The sequence below is a fragment of the Bufo gargarizans genome, chromosome 4, assembly GCF_014858855.1.
Source record: "Bufo gargarizans isolate SCDJY-AF-19 chromosome 4, ASM1485885v1, whole genome shotgun sequence".
In the NCBI taxonomy this organism is placed as follows: domain Eukaryota; kingdom Metazoa; phylum Chordata; class Amphibia; order Anura; family Bufonidae; genus Bufo; species Bufo gargarizans.
In genome coordinates this window covers 145,826,603-145,845,196 of record NC_058083.1, presented here as the reverse complement: position 1 = coordinate 145,845,196, position 18,594 = coordinate 145,826,603, and positions in this window count along the sequence as shown.

The following is an 18,594-nucleotide window of genomic DNA, read 5'->3' as shown; positions in this document are numbered from 1 at the left end:
GTCCATGGTCTATTGGGGATGAAAAGTGGCAATAAAGACCCTGCTGGACGTGTATGAGAGACTTTCGCGAGTGCACAAGTAGAACAAGTAGACACGAAATCTATTACATCCTGACGCAACCTTGGCCACCAAAAACGACGAGACAATAGCTCCAAGGTTGGTTTACTACCTGGGTGCCCAGCAAGTGCCGAATTATGATGTTCCTTCAATAACTCAAGACGCAGGTTTAACGGTACAAACAATTTCTCTGAGGGGCAAGAGGCCGGGGCGTCCCCCTGGGCCTCTAACACCTTTCCCTCTAGAACAGAGTGTACAGCCGAGACAACCACTCCTCTTTGTAAAATAGGTACCGGATCACTAACATTACCCCCTCCAGGGAAACTACGGGACAATGCGTCTGCCTTGGTATTTTTTGCCCCAGGACGATAGGTGATTACAAAGTTAAATCTGGTAAAGAATAGCGACCACCTAGCTTGTCTAGGGGTGAGACGCTTAGCCGATTCTAGGTACAGAAGGTTTTTGTGATCCGTAATTACCGTGACGGGGTGGATTGCTCCCTCTAAGAAGTGACGCCACTCTTCAAACGCCAGTTTAATCGCCAACAGTTCCCTATTTCCAATATCATAGTTCTTTTCTGCTGCAGATAATTTTTTGGAAAAGAAAGCGCAAGGACGCCAATTGCCAGGAGACGGACCCTGAGACGGACCCTGAGACAATACAGCCCCCACTCCCACCTCCGACGCATCAACTTCAACAATAAAAGGCTGGGAGACATCAGGTTGAATTAGGACAGGTGCCGAGGTAAATCTCTCTTTTAGAGAGGAAAATGCAATTTTAGCGGCGTCAGACCATTTAGAAAAATCAGTCCCCTTCCTAGTCATGTCAGTAAGGGGTTTAACGATCACTGAATAATTTTTTATAAACTTTCTGTAGAAATTTGCGAAACCCAAAAACCGTTGTAGAGCTTTAAGGTTCTCAGGAAGATCCCAATCTAAAATTGCCTGGACCTTCCCAGGATCCATACGGAAACCTGAAGCAGATAATAGATATCCCAGGAATTGTATTTCCTGAACGGCGAAGACACATTTTTCAATTTTCGCATATAATTTATTCGTCCGTAGGACCTGCAGTACTTGCCTGACATGTACTTCATGTGTTTTCAGATCAGCCGAATAAATTAAGATATCATCTAGGTATATGACTACAAACCTGCCGATGAGATGACTAAAAATATCATTAACGAAATGTTGGAAGACAGCAGGGGCATTGGTCAGACCGAAAGGCATGACTAAATTTTCGTAATGCCCCTCAGGGGTGTTAAAAGCTGTCTTCCACTCATCCCCTTCCTTGATACGAATCAGATTGTAGGCCCCCCTAAGATCAAGTTTGGAGAACCACCTAGCACCCGCAATCTGATTAAAAAGGTCAGGAATGAGAGGAAGAGGGTATGGGTCTCGGACGGTTATCCGGTTTAGCTCACGGAAATCTAGGCAAGGACGCAGGCCCCCATCTTTCTTTTTAACAAAGAAAAACCCTGCAGCCACGGGTGAAGAAGAGGGTCTGATGTGTCCCTTGGCCAGACTCTCGGAGATATAATCTTTCATGGCTTGTCTCTCGGGACCCGAAAGATTATACAACCTGGACTTGGGTAATTTTGCACCGGGAATCAGGTTAACCGGGCAATCATAAGGACGATGAGGTGGTAGCTTCTGACAACCCTTTTCAGAAAAAACGTCCTCAAAGTCCGAAATAAATGTAGGTAGGGAAGCTATGGAGGCGATTAAGCAATTGTTATTTAAGCAATTCTCTCTGCAATGCTCACTCCACTCCAATATCTCCCTGGCCTGCCAATCCACCACTGGATTGTGCGCTACCAACCAGGGAAGACCCAATACCACAGGAGAGGGAAGGCCCTCCAGAACGTAACATGAAAGACGCTCCTTATGGTGGTCCCCTACCCGAAGATGTAAGTTATGGACAACGTGAGTGAGGTTTCTCTGAGACAGAGGAGCAGAGTCAATAGCGAATATGGGAATGGGTCTCTGCAGCGTACAGAGAGACAAACCCATAGTGCGGGCAAAATGGGCATCTATCAAATTTACCCCTGCACCACTGTCTAGAAAAAAAGAAATAGACTCCGTCTTAACACCAAAAACAATAACCGCTGGCAACACAAATTGAGATGTTCGTATGGAGGAAACGTATACCCCCCGGCTGACATCCTCCGCACAGCCTGGGGTTAGTAGTTTTCCGACGGTCTTTTGTTTTTGGGAAAGGAGGGACAGACATTAATGAAATGACCCTTCCCCCCACAGAAAAAACAAGCCCCCCACCTACGGCGAACCTCAGGAGGACGGACCTGACGAGAAGTTCCTCCTAGCTGCATAGGCTCATCCAAGTCCGTACAGACTAACTGCTGCTTGGGAGAGGTTACCGATTGCTCAGGAATTTTCGATTTCTCCCTAAGACGTCTATCTATCCTGATAGAGAGGGACATAACAGCATCAAGGGAAAGGGGGGTCTCATACAGCGCCAGCGCATCCTTAACCCTTTCAGATAACCCAGAGCAGAACTGACTCCTGAGAGCCGGGTCGTTCCACTGAGTATCCGTAGCCCACCTGCGGAACTCTGAGCAATATTCCTCTGCTGGCCGCTCTCCCTGTAGGAGTCTCCGTAACTTCGACTCAGCCAGGGCGACACGGTCAGGGTCATCATATATGAGACCCAAAGCCCCAAAAAATCCCTCCACTGACCGGAGAGCCTGGGAACCAGGGGGTAACGAGAACGCCCAGGATTGCGGGTCCCCCTGAAGCAGGGAAATAACAATCCCCACCCGCTGTTCTTCATTACCTGAGGAGTAAGGACGCAGCTTAAAATATAATTTGCAGGCCTCACGGAACAACACAAATTTGTCCCTTCCCCCAGAGAATCTGTCAGGAAGAACAACCTTGGGTTCTGTAACAACCTGGTTACCCATAGCAACCGCTGGGCTTACGGTCTGCTGCATTTGCTGCTGCTGTTGGAGGACAGACGCCTTCAATCCTGCCACCTCCAAAGACAGGCCTTGAAGCTGTTTTGCCAAAGCAGCAATAGGATCCATATTGGATTCTAAGTAGAGAAAAAAAAAATTAAATATTTTTATTTTATTTTTTTTCTCAAAAAATAAGGGCCAGTTATAATATCACGATCGGCGTAACTGTCACATACGTGACACGGAGGGAGGAAAAGAGGGAGGCCCTGCCCTAGTGAGAGGGAAGGTGGTGACCCCTGACTCACCTTGCGTCTGGCACCTGGCTGCCCTGTCGTCCCTAGACGGGTTCCTCACCCGTACGCCGATCACGTGCCTAAAACCCTGGCTTTCCCTAGGATGAGCCCTAGATAGTGAACAGGGCGGTGGGAACACTAGTCCGCACCACTAGCTCTAGAGGAAAACACCAAGGGGAGGACAGACAATACAAACTAAACATATAATCCCAGGTGGGCAACAACAGGAGACAACAAAAGCCCAACAGGGATCCGGAGGGGAGCACTCTGGAACAACAACCAGGATTCACAGCTCCAGTGGGTCAGTATAGATGTCCAGGCAGGAAGCTCTATAACTGGCAACAAGAGAAGTGTGAGAGGAGAATATAAGGAGTTTGGGAGTGGCAGACAAGAAACAGCTGAGGAGGAGAAGCTACGGATCCCTGAGTGAGACAAAAAGGATAGCAAGGCAAACACAGAAAACAAACACTAAGAAACACCGTGATCTTTAGACATAGAGCGCGCAGCCACCCGCTGCGACTTCCTGACCCCGGGTATAACGGAGTCAGACGTGGCTCTTGACACCCTCATGACAGCGCCCAGAGATGGACTCCACTATATGCGAGCCTCTCTGATCCTATACCTCCAACCTAGCTGTCTTTAATACTTGCTTCAGATAAGAAAAGGAACCTGGGTACGGACTCATGTTTGCTCTTTGAGCCTCCAAGAACTTTTAATTGTTTTACATTTCTTCTACTGTTCTATTATGGACAATTTGATTAACATAGACTATCCTGGTATTTATTGATACGCTGTGCCAGGTCAGCGCCCCTGTTCCCTTACATGATCCTGAGAGAAGAGAACGACGCCCCTTTTCACCGAACTTGCTCCTTAGCCAGTGGGACTGCCTGATATATACATATAATGTATGTCGCAAATGTAGATGTATTTTCCTGCTTTGCATTATTTTTCTATTACAGGTGCAGTTGCAGGTGCAGTTCCATGTTGCGCCGAGGACGGGCAACGTCATAGCGTGGGGGTATGTAGTGTCCCACTAGGTAAGAGTGGGCACTACACAAGGGTCAATTGGGTAGCGTGTTACTTCTACTCGCAAGGGACAGTGATATTGTATTGATCTATGCATTTAATGTAAATTACTGTGTGTTTTACATGCTATGTTTCCCCTGTCATATGTTTATCAGGCCTAGTGGGGTGTAATTTAGCCTCCCAGACACTAGAGGGAGATAGGGAGCCCCTAGTATAAATGTCCAGGCCCAGACAGGGAGGGGTGAGGTCATAGTCAGGAGTCTGTGGAGACAGAAGTGAGAAGGCACCAGCCCGAGATATGCTGAGGGCCTCTTCCTGACATGCAGCTGGATAGTCCTGGTTCCTAGCTGTACCAAGGGGCTAGATGAAGTACAGCCTGCTTGGAGACCGAGTTCATTCCAGGGGACTAGAGGAGTTACCTCGTCAGCCTGAAGCTCCTGAGGCTAAGGATAGCTCAGTTGAGATACCCCAGTAGTAGGACAGCACCTCCTGGGAGAAAACCTGCAGTTACCCTCAAGTCAAGCAGAGACAGTGTCATCACACAGATAAGTAATCTAATGGGCAGAGGAACTATAAAATAGTAAAGCAAGAATCCATACGAGAGGAAGATATTTTTACCAAGGATTTAAGCCAGCATTTAGGCATCCGGGCCTTGGGATAGAAAGCCAGACAGGAGTTCTAAAAGAACAGTGTACACTATTTCTGAGGAAAGGTACAACCTGATTCTGAGTGTATTGTGGATTTACCCTCTGAGTATCCTGCACCGAATTATTGCCAGTATTTGTATTGAAGCCTGCTTGTGAAGTACTTGATATAAAGAACTGCATTACCATCTTGATGTATAAAGTTGGACTGTAAAGTAACGCAACGTTTGGTTCACTATACCACCTGTGTACCTCACTTATTCCAACTATCAACCGGTGTGCCACCGTCAAAGGCACTGGCGTCACGAACCTTAAAGGGACCTTGCCCCAGGCACTCAAAATACCCGTAACATCCAGGGCACCTCATCCACCATCAGGCCTGGTCCCTACATACAGAGTGTGCCCCAGAGGAACCGTGTCTACCTCTCCTTCACTGCCACATGCCTGCCCAGGGTTCTCCAATACAGTGAGCAACCCTCGTTTGCCCATAACCGTGACCTCGCTTCGCTATACCCTGCAGGTCTGGCGTGTTGCAGCACATTCCTCTTGTAGCTCTGACCAGATGCTGAATGCTGAATGCTGTCAGGACACAGTGGGCGCCCGGAGCAGAAGACCAAGGAGCAGTAAGTAAGTACAGCCCTAGCAGAGTTAAACTAACCTCTCCCCGGCCTGTCCTGTAACTGACCATAAAAAAAACCACATATAAACACTGAAATAAAGTTTTAGTATGCCCCCTACCTTAAAAATGCTGGACATTCCTGCCCGTTTTAAATATCATTGCTGGACTTTTTTTTAAACCCGAACAAGTTGACCTGTCATCACCTTATTTTAATGCAGGAGGACCCCTGAGGAGCCATTACAGAGGATGGGAGTTGTAGTGGCCCTGACAAGATGCTGTTATGTTGTATCACGGTGTACTCCCTAAGTCCATTGCTACCTTGGGTTCAGTGCAGTGAAAAAGTGATATGAAGGAACCATGCAGAGATTATAGAACAAAGAACATCTTTCTTTACTAAGTACAAAAAATAAATAGCAGCAGATGCAGCCACAGTTCATAACAAAGTACAATTTCTCCTCCCAGATCACAGTGGCAGAAGATGACAATCAGAAGGTAACTAGCTGACAATGTCTCTCTCTCTCCTGATTCCCTTCCCTACAGCTGTACTCTGGTACCTGTAGCTGTAGGTTTCCAGTGTATGATGCAGGCTTCTAGCTATGCCTGTCCTGCACTGTGGTGGTGCCGCCTTAACGTGTTTCCCCTCACCTTTCAGCGGAGTCTGTATAGTTTCCTTGCTTGGTCATTCTGTGGTCCTCATGGCCTAGAGGAGCATGAGATAGGTCATTCCTCACTCTCTCCTTTTTTAAACTGCTCTAACTAACTCTGCTCCACCATTTGCATAAAGTTGGACCAGCCAAGTTCTACCAATAGGGGAGGAATGGGATGGTAAGTCCCATTTCTGTTGCCAAACACTGCCAATAATACCCTATCTGCTGGTGTACAAGATGTATAACATGTCATTACATTACATTGCATTACACTACAACCATTTACAATACTAATACTCCCAGGTCTCGGAAACTATACCTGGACCATTTCGGGGTGCCTATCAGAAGGAAATTTGGTGTCAAAACTCCCTTTACATGGCCTGCCTCCACCAGCCAGCCACCATCGCTTTGTTTGTATTAATAAGAAACCTGTACTGCTATGGACTGGAACTGTATCATCTGTCTTTACCAATTAACCAGGTTCTGTTTGAGAACCCACGGTAGTTGAGTTTGAGTATGGAAGCCTCATGGTGAGCTCTTCAATCCTGCCTTTGCTGTGGAGCAACACACTGTCCCAATTGCTGGTGTGATGATCTGGGGAGCCACCGCATACGACTGTCACTCTTACAGTGATACAAGGGACACTAACAGCAGAGCGATATGTGCAGGACTCCAGCGGACACATGTGTTCCTCTCATGGCAAGCCTTCCAACTTTTTCAGCAGGATAATGCCAGCACACAGCAAGGGTTTCCCAGGGAAGTCTCCTCCAGATGACAACACTTACTTGTCCTGCCCTGTCACCAGATTTATCAAGAATTTACTGGACCTGCTAAGATGTCAGCTTCAGCAACCTACATATGTGCAGGATTTACTGGCCCAACCGCAACATCTGTAGGTAAATGTGCCGCAGGATACCATACAGAATCTGTATGCCTTCATACTGTATGCGTCCATACCCAACTGTGTATCTCGTTTTGTATCCAGGCTAGAGGAAGCCCAACAGGGTCCTAGAGTCTCCTCTTCCACGATAAAGTTATCCTTTCCCTCTAATATTGTGATCACTTACATTTATCATCATTCCATTCCAACAACTCCTTTTTGGTGCACTATGTTTTTTTTTAAGCAATGAGTATATTTTTATTTCATGTATATTGAGAAACTTTTTGAAATGTCCTATATATTGCATAGTAATAGTTTGGTAGGACAACATATTTCTAGTTTTATATATGCAGAATAAAAGTTTTTGACTTTGCCTATTCCCTCTTAGGCCCCATGCACACGGCTGTTCCGTGCATGTAGGGCTGCAATTTTCAGTCCCAAATGCACGGGCAAAATCTGTGTGGATTCCGCAGACCGATCCAGACGGCCGCAATACGGGCACGGCCGTGTGCATTAGGCGTTAGGCTACTTTCACACTCGTGTTTTGGGCGGATACCTTATGGATCTGCAAAAACGGATCCGTTACAATAATACAACCGCATGCATCCGTCATGAACGGATCCGATTGTATTAGCTGTAACATAGCCAAAACAGATCTATCATGAACTCCACTGAAGGTCAATGGGAGACGGATCAGTTTTTTATTGTGCCAGATTATGTCAGAGAAAAAAGGATCCGTCCCCATTGACTTATATTGTGTGCCAGGACGGATCCGTTTGGCTCAGTTTTGTCAGGCGGACAGCCAAACTCTGCAGGCAGTGGTGTCTTTTCCATTCAGAATGCATTAGTGGAAAACTGATCCGTTTTGGACCGCTTGTGAGAGCCCATCACAGATCTCACAAACGGAAAGCCAAAACGCGAGTGTGAAAGTATCCTTACTCTGTTATCCTATGTGGTGTTGTATCATAAGGTTCTGGTGGCTATCCTGCACATGAAGGTTGGTTTGCAGAGGCCCAGACTAAAGACCCCGTAACACTGTCCGATCTTTGGGCCCCTATGACCCCAATAGACTTTTAAAAGAGGAAAGGAGAGTCGTATTTGCCACCTAGGAGTTCTGAATGTATAAATTCTGTATCATAATTGTGTAGTCTGATGCTATAAGGTACATAATAGAGATTATTTATCAAACTGGTGTAAAGTAGAATTGACTCAGTTGTCCATAGCAACCAATCAGATTCCATAATGAAAGGTGGAATATGATTGGTTGCTATGGGCAACTAAGCCAGTTCTACTTTACACTAGTTTGATAAATAACCCCCAATATCCTTATGACTTTATTAAAGGTTTACCAAAGCGGCATTTTCCTTTAAACATCACTGCTCTATATACAGTTCATTAAGACTAGATCTCTGATGACATCAGCAGCAGCCAGAAGCCCCGCCCCCTTAGAATACTAAAGCTGTGTGACATCACAATGCTGTGTTCAGGCTTCTTTGTGTTGGGGTGCACTGGATTCTTTTGAGGGTTAGTTGTTGGAGAAAATGGATTTGAGAAAAATTGCTCTTGCATTTCTATTATTTTCTATATTTTCTGTTCACGGAAAGCCCACAAAAACACCTGCAGGTAATGGATATTATCAGCGGGGGTTTATCTTACGGAATGGGGTCTAAACTTTTTTATTTATCCTTACATGATTACGGGTATCTCTGTCCCTTGGAGCTCAGGTAATAGGACAGTGGGCTGTGTGCGGCATTGTAGCTCAGCCCCATTTACTTGGATGGCGCTGAACTTTTTTATTTTTTATTTTTATTTATATTTTTATTATATGTTTCCAAGTATAAATAGGAGGTAACAGGATACCAAGGTATAGGCTCGCAGGCCACGCAAAAGTGATTTTACAGAGCAGGTACATCACAGATACAAGAATAGTGCAAAATGTATAAGTTAGCAAGAGAATCAATCACTAACAGACTTGAGAGAGACATACATAGATGAGGTACATGCGGAGCTGAGAGCGGGAGGATGGCGGTATCACCTGGAGTGGCGGAATTTGAGTATACAGCGTGAGTTAAGGAGGTCCTCCGGGTGGGGAGCACATTGTGTTATGAGGCAGAACCAGGTAGCTACGTGTAGTAGTTCCAATCTACTTAGGCGTCGTTAGAGTTCACTAAGATTTGGGCGATCTGTATTTGGACCAAAGGGACCATTTTTTGAGGAATGTCACATGTGTGCGTGTTTTTCAAGAGGATAATTCCTCGAACCTATGGATCTGATCTATTTTTTGGGTCCATTGTTCTAGAGTTGGGACTAAAGGTTGTAGCCAAAATTTAGGGAGTAGAAGGCGAGCCACCAACAGCATTTGTGTGAAAATAAAGGGCGGTTTCACATATTCCTTTTCTTGGGAGAGGGATAGGAGGGCAATTTGCGGAGATGGTTGTATCAAAGTGCCACATACTTTGTTAGCTACTGAAAATACCTCACTCCACCACTTATAGATAAGAGGGCATGTCCACCAGATGTGAAGGAATGTTCCTCTCTCCCCAAGGCACCTCCAGAAGATGTCCGAAGCAGACTCAGTGTATCTTGAGGTCTTATCTGGCGTATTATACCATAATACCATCTGGTGAGGATTTTATAGCAGTTTTCCTGATTTCGGACACAGCGGGAGGCTCCATGGGGAGATTCCAGGAGTTTAGGTAGGGATTCAAATGGAACGCTAATGTTCAGGTCTAGTTCCCATTGTTTCACAAAGGACGGTTTAGCTAACAGTGGTGGCAGCCTTAGTTTACTATAAATCTGTGATATGAGTTATCTGGGTGTTGAATGTAAGGATATCAGAGCTTCAAACCAGACCAGAGGGCGCAAGAGGTCCCCTATTTTAATGTGTTGTTTTAGGTAAGCTCTGAGGTAAGTGACAGAGAGAAAATCTCGCGGGTGAGGGTTAAGCAGAGCATTTGTAGCTTCTAAGTCCATCCAATCTCCAGTAGGGAGAGCTAGTGAGGTTATAGGGGTTGAGGAGGACATCAGTCCTTGGGAAGTTGAGCCTCTTAGGGTAGAGGGGGCCGTATTTAGGACATCTTTTACTGATAATATGGGAGAAGGAAATGGGATGGAATAGTGTGAGGAAGATAACCACTTCCATGCTTCAAGCGTGGCTTTGACAATAGGGTAATGAGACAGAGGGCCAGGAAGGATCATCTTGTGTCCTAAAAGAAGTGCTCTGGCTGGGCTGTTCAGAATGTCTAGTTCTATCTGTACCGCAGACAAAGATGGGAGAGGGCGTAGCCATGCTATTGCACGGGAGAGAAGAATGGCTTTTCCATATAGATCGGGATTTGGTAGACCTATTCCCCCTGCGTGTCTAGGTTTGGGGAGGAGAGCAAATGAAAGTCTCGCTTTCCTTCCACTCCAGATGAAGGATCTGAACTTTTGTATAATTGTGTCATAATAGTGTTTCGGGACAGGGATGGGGAGGACTTGTTGCAAGAAGGTGAGCCGGGGGAGTATTAAGGAAGAGAGAAGGTTTTTGCGACCAAACCAAGACAATGTTGGGTTGGGTTGGATCGGGCCAGATTATCAATAGCTTCAAAGAGTGAATCTTTTAAAGGGGTGTAATTGAGGGAAAATAGTTCAGTTATTTCAGAGCTAATCTTGACCCCTAAGTATGTGATAGAGGGGGAGGACCAATTAAAGGGGGAATCTATCATTAATTGACATTTGGTTGCCCGAGGGATGCCCAAGCAAAGAACTAGCGATTTATTAGCATTAATTTTAAAGTCTGATTTGATGCTATATGCTTTAAGATGGGACTGGATGCGAGGTAAAGAGACCTTCGGGTTAACCGTCATTATAAGGACGTCGTCTGCGAAAGCAGCTATTTTCTGTTCCCTGCCTCCCAAACATAGACCCACAATCTCCTGGTCCAATCTCATGGTCGAAAGGAGTGGCTTGAGTGCTAAAATAAATAGGAGGGGTGATAGGGGGCAGCCCTGGCGGGTCCCGTTTCTAATGGAAAATGAGGAGGATAAGTTGCCATTCACTAGGACAGAGGCCAGTTGCATGTTCATACATCGATAAGGTTGCTTGAACAAAGGAGTCAGGGAGGCCGAACCTTAACAGAGCGTGTTTTAATTATAACCAGTTAACCCTGTCGAATGCTTTCTCAGCATCTGTGCTGAGTAAAAGCAAAGGAGAGGAAGTCCGTTTGGCATGACAGAGAGTGTTAATCACCCTAGTGGTGTTGTCTTTACCTTCCCTGTTGCGGATAAAGCCGACCTGATCTCCATGAACAAGTTGAGGGAGAAGGGTAGCTAATCTGTTAGCTAGCATTTTGGCCAGGAGTTTGAGGTCTATGTTCAGGAGGGAAATGGGCCTATAGTTGGAACAAAGTTTGGCGTCTTTCCCTTCTTTAGGAATGAGGGTGATGTGGGCCGCAGTCATTTCCCTTGAAAGAGGGATTCCCTGAAATGTCTGGTTACAAACTTCTAGGAGATGGGGGAGAAGGAGTTCGTGGAACGTTTTGTAGTAAGCTATCGGAAGGCCGTCTGGGCCTGGGCTCTTTCCTGATGGCATTTGGTGCATTGCTTTCTTAAGTTCGATTAAGGAAAAAGGGGCTTCCAGAATTAACTTCTGCTTTGGGGAGATGTTAGGGAGGTTGGAGGCTTCTAAAAAGGATGAAATAGCAGATGCATGTGTTTCTGGTTCCTACAGTTGAGGGAAGATTATAGAGATCGTTATAAAAGGAACGAAATTGGGCAGCGATCTGGCTAACAGAATAGATAGGTTTCCCGTCCTGTGAGGATAGCTGGTGGTACGTAATTTGCGGATCTCCTCCCTTTGATCCTATTCATTACAAATTTGGTGGCCTTATCGCCATGTGCGAAAAATTTATGCTGGGAACTCATATAAAATTTGGCTGCTTTAGATAGTAGGAGGTATCTAAGTTTGGCCCTGTATTCCGAAAGCTCTTGAAGTTGAGGGTCAGAGGGTTTTATTTTATGCTGGGACTCAAGTCTCTTTATATTTTTTAGATCTTCATCAATTTCTCTTTCTCTCACTCTCTTTTGGTGTGTGCCAATGCTAATGAATTGTCCCCTGATTACAGGTTTATGTGCATCCCATAGAGTGTTCACCGCTAGTTCAGGGCTTTTATTCAGAGAAAAGTACTCTATGATGTGCTTGGAAATAAATTCTACAGATTCCTGATACCCCAAAAGGGATTCATAAAGACGCCAGTTAAAGCATGAGGGAGTTTCATTAGGGGCCAAAACTGATATAAAAATGGGGGAATGGTCTTAATATGTATAGAGCCAATAGATGACTCCCGACAAAGATGTAAGTGTTCTTTAGAAATAAACAGGTAGTCTATTCTGTGATAGGTACCATGTATTGGGGAGTAAAATGTAAAATCTAGAGTATTAGGGTGGTGAGATCGCCATACATCTATCAAATGTAGGTTCCAGAAGGTATTCCTGATAGCTTTTAGAGATTTGCCAGTTGCCAGAATGGGATGATTTGTGTGATGAAATATCTAATTGTGGAAGTAGTGTCACGTTTAAGTCACCCCCTAGAATTACTTTGCCTTCCTTGAAGGATTCTATGATAGGGAAGATATTAGAAAACCAGCGGGATTGATTAGAGTTGGGGGCATATAAATTAATAAAAGTGTAGGTTTGCGGTCCTATGGTGCCTTTAATTAGGTCTAAAATTTGACTGGCTAATTTAAAGGGGATTCTCCTTTGGAACCCTATGCTGACCCCACTGGAAGCTGAGGAGCTACCCCCACAATGGTACCAATTGGAATAGTGGGAGAACCGCATGTCAAGGTAGTGGTTGAAGCGGAAGTGCGTCTCTTGGAGGAATACCACTCCAGCTCCAGCTTTCCTTAAAATGGTAAAGATTTGGCTCCGTTTTGAAGGGGAGTGAAAACCTTTAACATTGTAAGAAGCTACAAACAGGTCAGCCATTGAGTGTAATATGTGTGGTATTACCTTGTAGCTGGTGTGGCTTCCCCCAAGAGAGTGCAGCAGGTTTATGAAGATCCGCTGTCCAGTGTATCATAGAAGTTGTGGGGAGAAGGAGTTTACTCCATATCAAAGGGAGAGACGTATACCTTGGAGTAGGGATGGGGAGAAAAAACAGTACAATACATGTTAAACAAACAGTAAATGAAAAAACAAACATACTGAAATATGTCATAAGCATGAGGGGGTTAATTGGTCTTTAGACCGATGGGGAGACCGTATAACTCCCAGGAAAGGGCTGTATAAAGGCAAGAATGGGGAAGACCTATTAAAGAATAGTTTTGGCCACATGAAATTATACAAATAATGAGACCATAGATTTGGGTAAGTAGTAGGGTATGACTTCTAAATACCGACTCAACCTATACAGGTTAGATAGAAATGGCATAGGTCCATCTACTGTTCTTGAGAGAGACTTCTTGGGCTGAGATGTAGACCTCTTTTCTTGGAACGGGAAGACTTCGGTGTACGCAGCACTTCAAAGGGACCACCTTAGGGATAGTCCGGCAGGTCGCTTAGATCTTGGAAAAGTTCCCAATTTTCGATCGGCATCGGAGGTACATTAAGTAGCTCAAAGGTGGCTGTGAGATCCGAAAATGATGATATGTTGACTCTCTTGCCCGCATATGAGAAGGCGAGACCGAAGGGATAGGACCAGCGATAGAGAACTTTATTGGACCGGAGCCAATCTGTCAGGGGCTTGAGGGTCCTGCGTTTCTTCAAAGTTGAAGGTAAATATCCTGGTAAATATCATGCTTGGAGTCTTCATATGCCAAGTCAGGGTGGTTGCGCGCAGCTTCTAAAATGGCAGCTTTTACTTGGAAGTTGAGGAACTTACATATAATATCTCTGGGTGGTTCAGTCGGTTTGGGCTTGGGTCTCAGAGCTCTGTGCGCCCGTTCTAATGATGATATCTTGTGGGAAATCAGGGCCCAGTAATGATCCGCATATTGTGATAATGGTAGCTGATATGTTGCCAGGGGGGACCGATTCTGGAACACCTCTAAATCTCAGGTTATTTCGGCGCCCCCTGTTTTCCTGGTCTTCTAAGTGCGCTGTGGAGATCATTCAAGTATGTAGCACAGCGACGAAAAGAAGCAGACACCGCAGTTTGATGATTTATAATCGCTTGGTGCGATTCCAGGGTCTCCACCCGCTCCCCGATATGCCTCACCTCATGTCTGCAAGCTGACAATTCTGCAAGGATCGGCTCCATCACTCTGTTGAGAGCGCGGTCAAGGTATTTCCTTGTAATCGGTAATTCGGAGCTGACTTGAATGTCTTCTGAGTCGCTTTCTCCCTCTGATTGTGCAGGAGCGCGCTTCGGAGCTTTGGGCTGCGGCGTCGGCGCCATCTTGGGTTCTCTAGCAGCGATCGTCATGGCAGCTTTCTTGAGGAATTTCTCCATATCTCCACCAGAGATCTGTTTTTTGGAGGGAGCAGTGGGGTCACCTTGCCTAGAGTTCCCGATTTTTACCATTCTCGCCTCAGTGAGCTGAATATAGCTAGCGTTAGGGACGAATCTCCTTGCAGAGCAGAGAGCTATGCGTCCATCTCCACCCGGGGCAAGCTCCACCCCCCTGGATGGCGCTGAACTTCAATACCGTACACAACCTCTGGAACAAGAGGGAGGATATTTCAGAAAGAAAGCTGCAAGGTTTCTAATCTCATTCAATGGCCTTACATGATGACATTTTGTCTGTAGTGACCACTAGTGGCCACTTACTAAATACTGATTTATTGTCATCTTCTGTCTCCTCGTGTCCCCGTTTTGGGGCTAAGCTGCCACTATCATTGATATCATGTCTTTATTTTCCTTCATTCTTTCATGGACAGTGACTTTCCAAGGATTTTAGAGGACAATCCCTGGTCCGGACAGAGCGGGTGCAAAAAACAGTGAGTAGTCAATTCCTTCCTCTCCTAATTCTACTCTCATCATCCTCTACCAAGCCCTGACTGTAGTGGAGGAGAACAGCCACTAAGCTGCTTCTTTGGGGGATCGGTCCTATAAAGTGATGCTGGAACATATAATGATGTGCCCCTTATCCAGACGCTACCAGCCCACAGTCCAGCAATTACCCCCTCCATGCCCAGCTAAGCTGCCAGTGCCTACCTGCTAATGTCCTCATGAAGGGCACTGCTGGCATCAGGAAGATCTAGAGATGTTGGACAATGTCTTGTAGAATATGTTCTCTATGATAAGAATTGATAACGAGCATCTTGTGTCTTTATTACCAGTCATGTACCGCATTGTCCTGCCGCTATGCATATTTCTATTGCTTGCTGCCATGATTACCATCTTTTGCTGGTGAGTTTCCAATTTTCTTCTAACTCTACACATCACATTATTCTCTATACAGTGTAACTGTCTGACCTAAAGGGGGCACAGTAACTACTGCACCCAGTATTCTGCCACAGATGTACGTTAGAGAAAATCCCCTGATTGGTTGTGAGTGATAGCCCCTGTACAAGCAATGGTAGATAGCTGAACTCACTAATATCTCCAAATATAGGCACCAGTTACATGTGATAATCCAGTGAGGAGAATACAATGGTGAAGCTTTGATAATTTATTGATTTGCCTTGCTTGGAAACAAATGCAGAGAATCAGGTATGCTAGAGGATATTAGAGATATTAGAGGTCAAAAAGAATTGCTCTCACCATCTTGAAGTCTGCAACAAAGAGGAAGTACGAAGGACCTTGCAGAGGATGTGATGTCACAAAAGAGGGAGGAGAGCCTAGCAATTAGTGTTGAGCGCGAATATTCGAATTGCGAATTTTCTTCTCGAATATCGCAATTTCGAGATTTCGCAAATATTTTGAATATCGTTCTATATATTCGCGAAATCGAATATTTGTTTTTTTTTGTTTTTTTTTAATTATTATATTTTTTCTTTCCCACTTCCCTAAAGTTGTTCTTACCTATCCTTTGGATTCCTGGCTTCCTGGCTGCTCCAGTCAGTGGCGTTTTCAACTTACTATATTCCATATTAGCTAAATTACAATCTAATCTATATGTGTATTTTACGAAATTTCGCAATAGTCGAAATTGCGATGCGAGTAATATAACACAAAATAATCGCATGAAGATTTCAATTTAGCACTGCTATATTTCATATTCTAGCCTAATATGGAATATAGCTGTGCTAAGTTAGCACTGCTATATTCCATATTAGGCTAGAATATGGAATATAGCAGTGCTAAGTTGAAATCTTCATGCGATTATTTTGTGTTATATTACTCGCATCGCAATTTCGACTTTTGCAAATGTTCTTAATATTGCTCTAACTTCGTCTTTTAGAATATTCGTAATATTCTGAAAGACGAAGTTAGAGCAATATTACGAATATTCTAAAAGACGAAGTTAGAGCAAGCAATATTACGAAATTTCGTAAAATATACATATAGATTGTAATTTAGCTAATATAGTGCTATAATCCCTTTTTTTTCCTCTATTTTTTTTTTGCCTCTTCTGAACTTAAGTTTTGTAAAATATGTACACTATTAAAAATTATTACTATAGCAGTATATTAGCTAAATTACAATCTATGTGTATTTTACAAAATTTCGTAATATTGCTCTAACTTCGTCTTTTAGAATATTCGTAATATTCTAAAAGAAGAAGTTAGAGCAATATTAAGAACATTTGCAAAAGCCGAAATTGCGATGCGAGTAATATAACACGAAATAATCGCATGAAGATTTCAACTTAGCACTGCTATATTCCATATTCTAGCCTAATATGGAATATAGCAGTGCTAAGTTGAAATCTTCATGCGATTATTTCGTGTTATATTACTCGCATCGCAATTTCGGCTTTTGCAAATGTATATAAAATACGTAAAATACACATATTAGCCTAGCCATAGTCAATTAGCATAGGGACGTTGCCTTATACTATCAAGATAAATAATCGCAATATGCGAAAAATAAATTGCATATAATTCGCAATAATTGGAATAATTATGAATATTCGATTTCGACGAATATAACACGAATATTCATTCGAATATTCGCGAAATATCGCGAAATCGAATATGGCACCTCCCGCTCATCACTAATAGCAATGGGAATTTACATAACACACTATAAAAGGTATTATAAGAATAACCACAGGGTGGCAGCGTTACACAACATAGTAAATGACAGGATAATGCGAACACAGTAATTAGTACAATAGAAGAATAAAAGCTGGAACAGCACACCCAGGTTATAATACAGGGGCCAGATCGGGCAGGAGTATAATCAGGTAACCACTGTCCCCCCTTATCTCGGTGCTGTATTATGATATAACATAGACTACGGCACTATATCCTTCCTGCCTGTTACAAAATGCACCTTAATAGCTCACCCCCTGTAGTGGGGGAGGGTGGGGGTCATGGGTATATTCTGATGGGGAACTGAAGATTGTCATCTGTAGCGGCTCATGTCAGGACATTTCTCTGTCTCACAGTCACAGGTACATGGCATGGCGCCGGCGTGAAAAAAAAAAAAACAGGCAACTGATCTACAAATGATTTGAGCGGAGAAGCCAGGTAATAATTTCTATATAATAACATATGTAAGTGGGGTACAGGTAGAGATTAGGGTTAACTACCATATCTGCTGATCACACACATTGGGGGTCCTTCTATTACCCCAGAATTCAGCAGAATTCAGAGATGAGACAGCTCATGTCTACTGATGAGCTGCATCGCTATATTACTGCATTGCTCATAATATTCAAAGGATAGATTCTGTTATATCGACTACCTGCTGATAATTTCATTTTAATATTATAGTTGTTCAAAAACCAGTAGTAAAAGTTAAGAAAAATAACATCAGACCAGCCACAGATAACATCAAGAAAGAAAGGCCAATTATTGAACGACTAAAAGCTGCAAAAAAGAGGAAGAGAAGATCATGATAACATCCAAAACAGAGGAGGAGAACATCACAAAGATAACATCCAAAACAGAGGAGGAGATCATAAAGAGACCATCCCGAATGAAACGCTTCCGTAAATGGATTATAAAAAGGACCCAAATGAAGAACACCTGCTACAGCTGCCGGTCCATGGACTAAATGGAGTTCATAACATCATGCCCATTAGCCCTAAAGCTCTGGAACAACATCTACAGTGGCCATATCTGTCTGTCTGTCCCTCTGTTTGTCTGTATGTCTGTCTTTCCCCCTGTCTGTCTATCTATCGTCGAATACATAGGTAGATTGAAGACATCTGGAGGGGGTGTACATCTCACCCACATTTTTTAATGTAGGTAAGATGAAAAATCCAGGAAAGTTGGGTTTCCTCAGTATTTTTTTTTTGCTGAGGCTTTTAGTAACTTTGTTTTCCGGGCCTGGATTTTTTGGGAATGGCAGATAGGTTGGGAGTGGGACCTGCAATTCCCTCCCCCTCCAGTGCACCCCCCCACCACCAATTAGCCCAGGTGATGCTGTTGCTGGGGCTTAAAACTGCTGACAAGTCCTGTCAAGGTCTGAGTCTGGGAA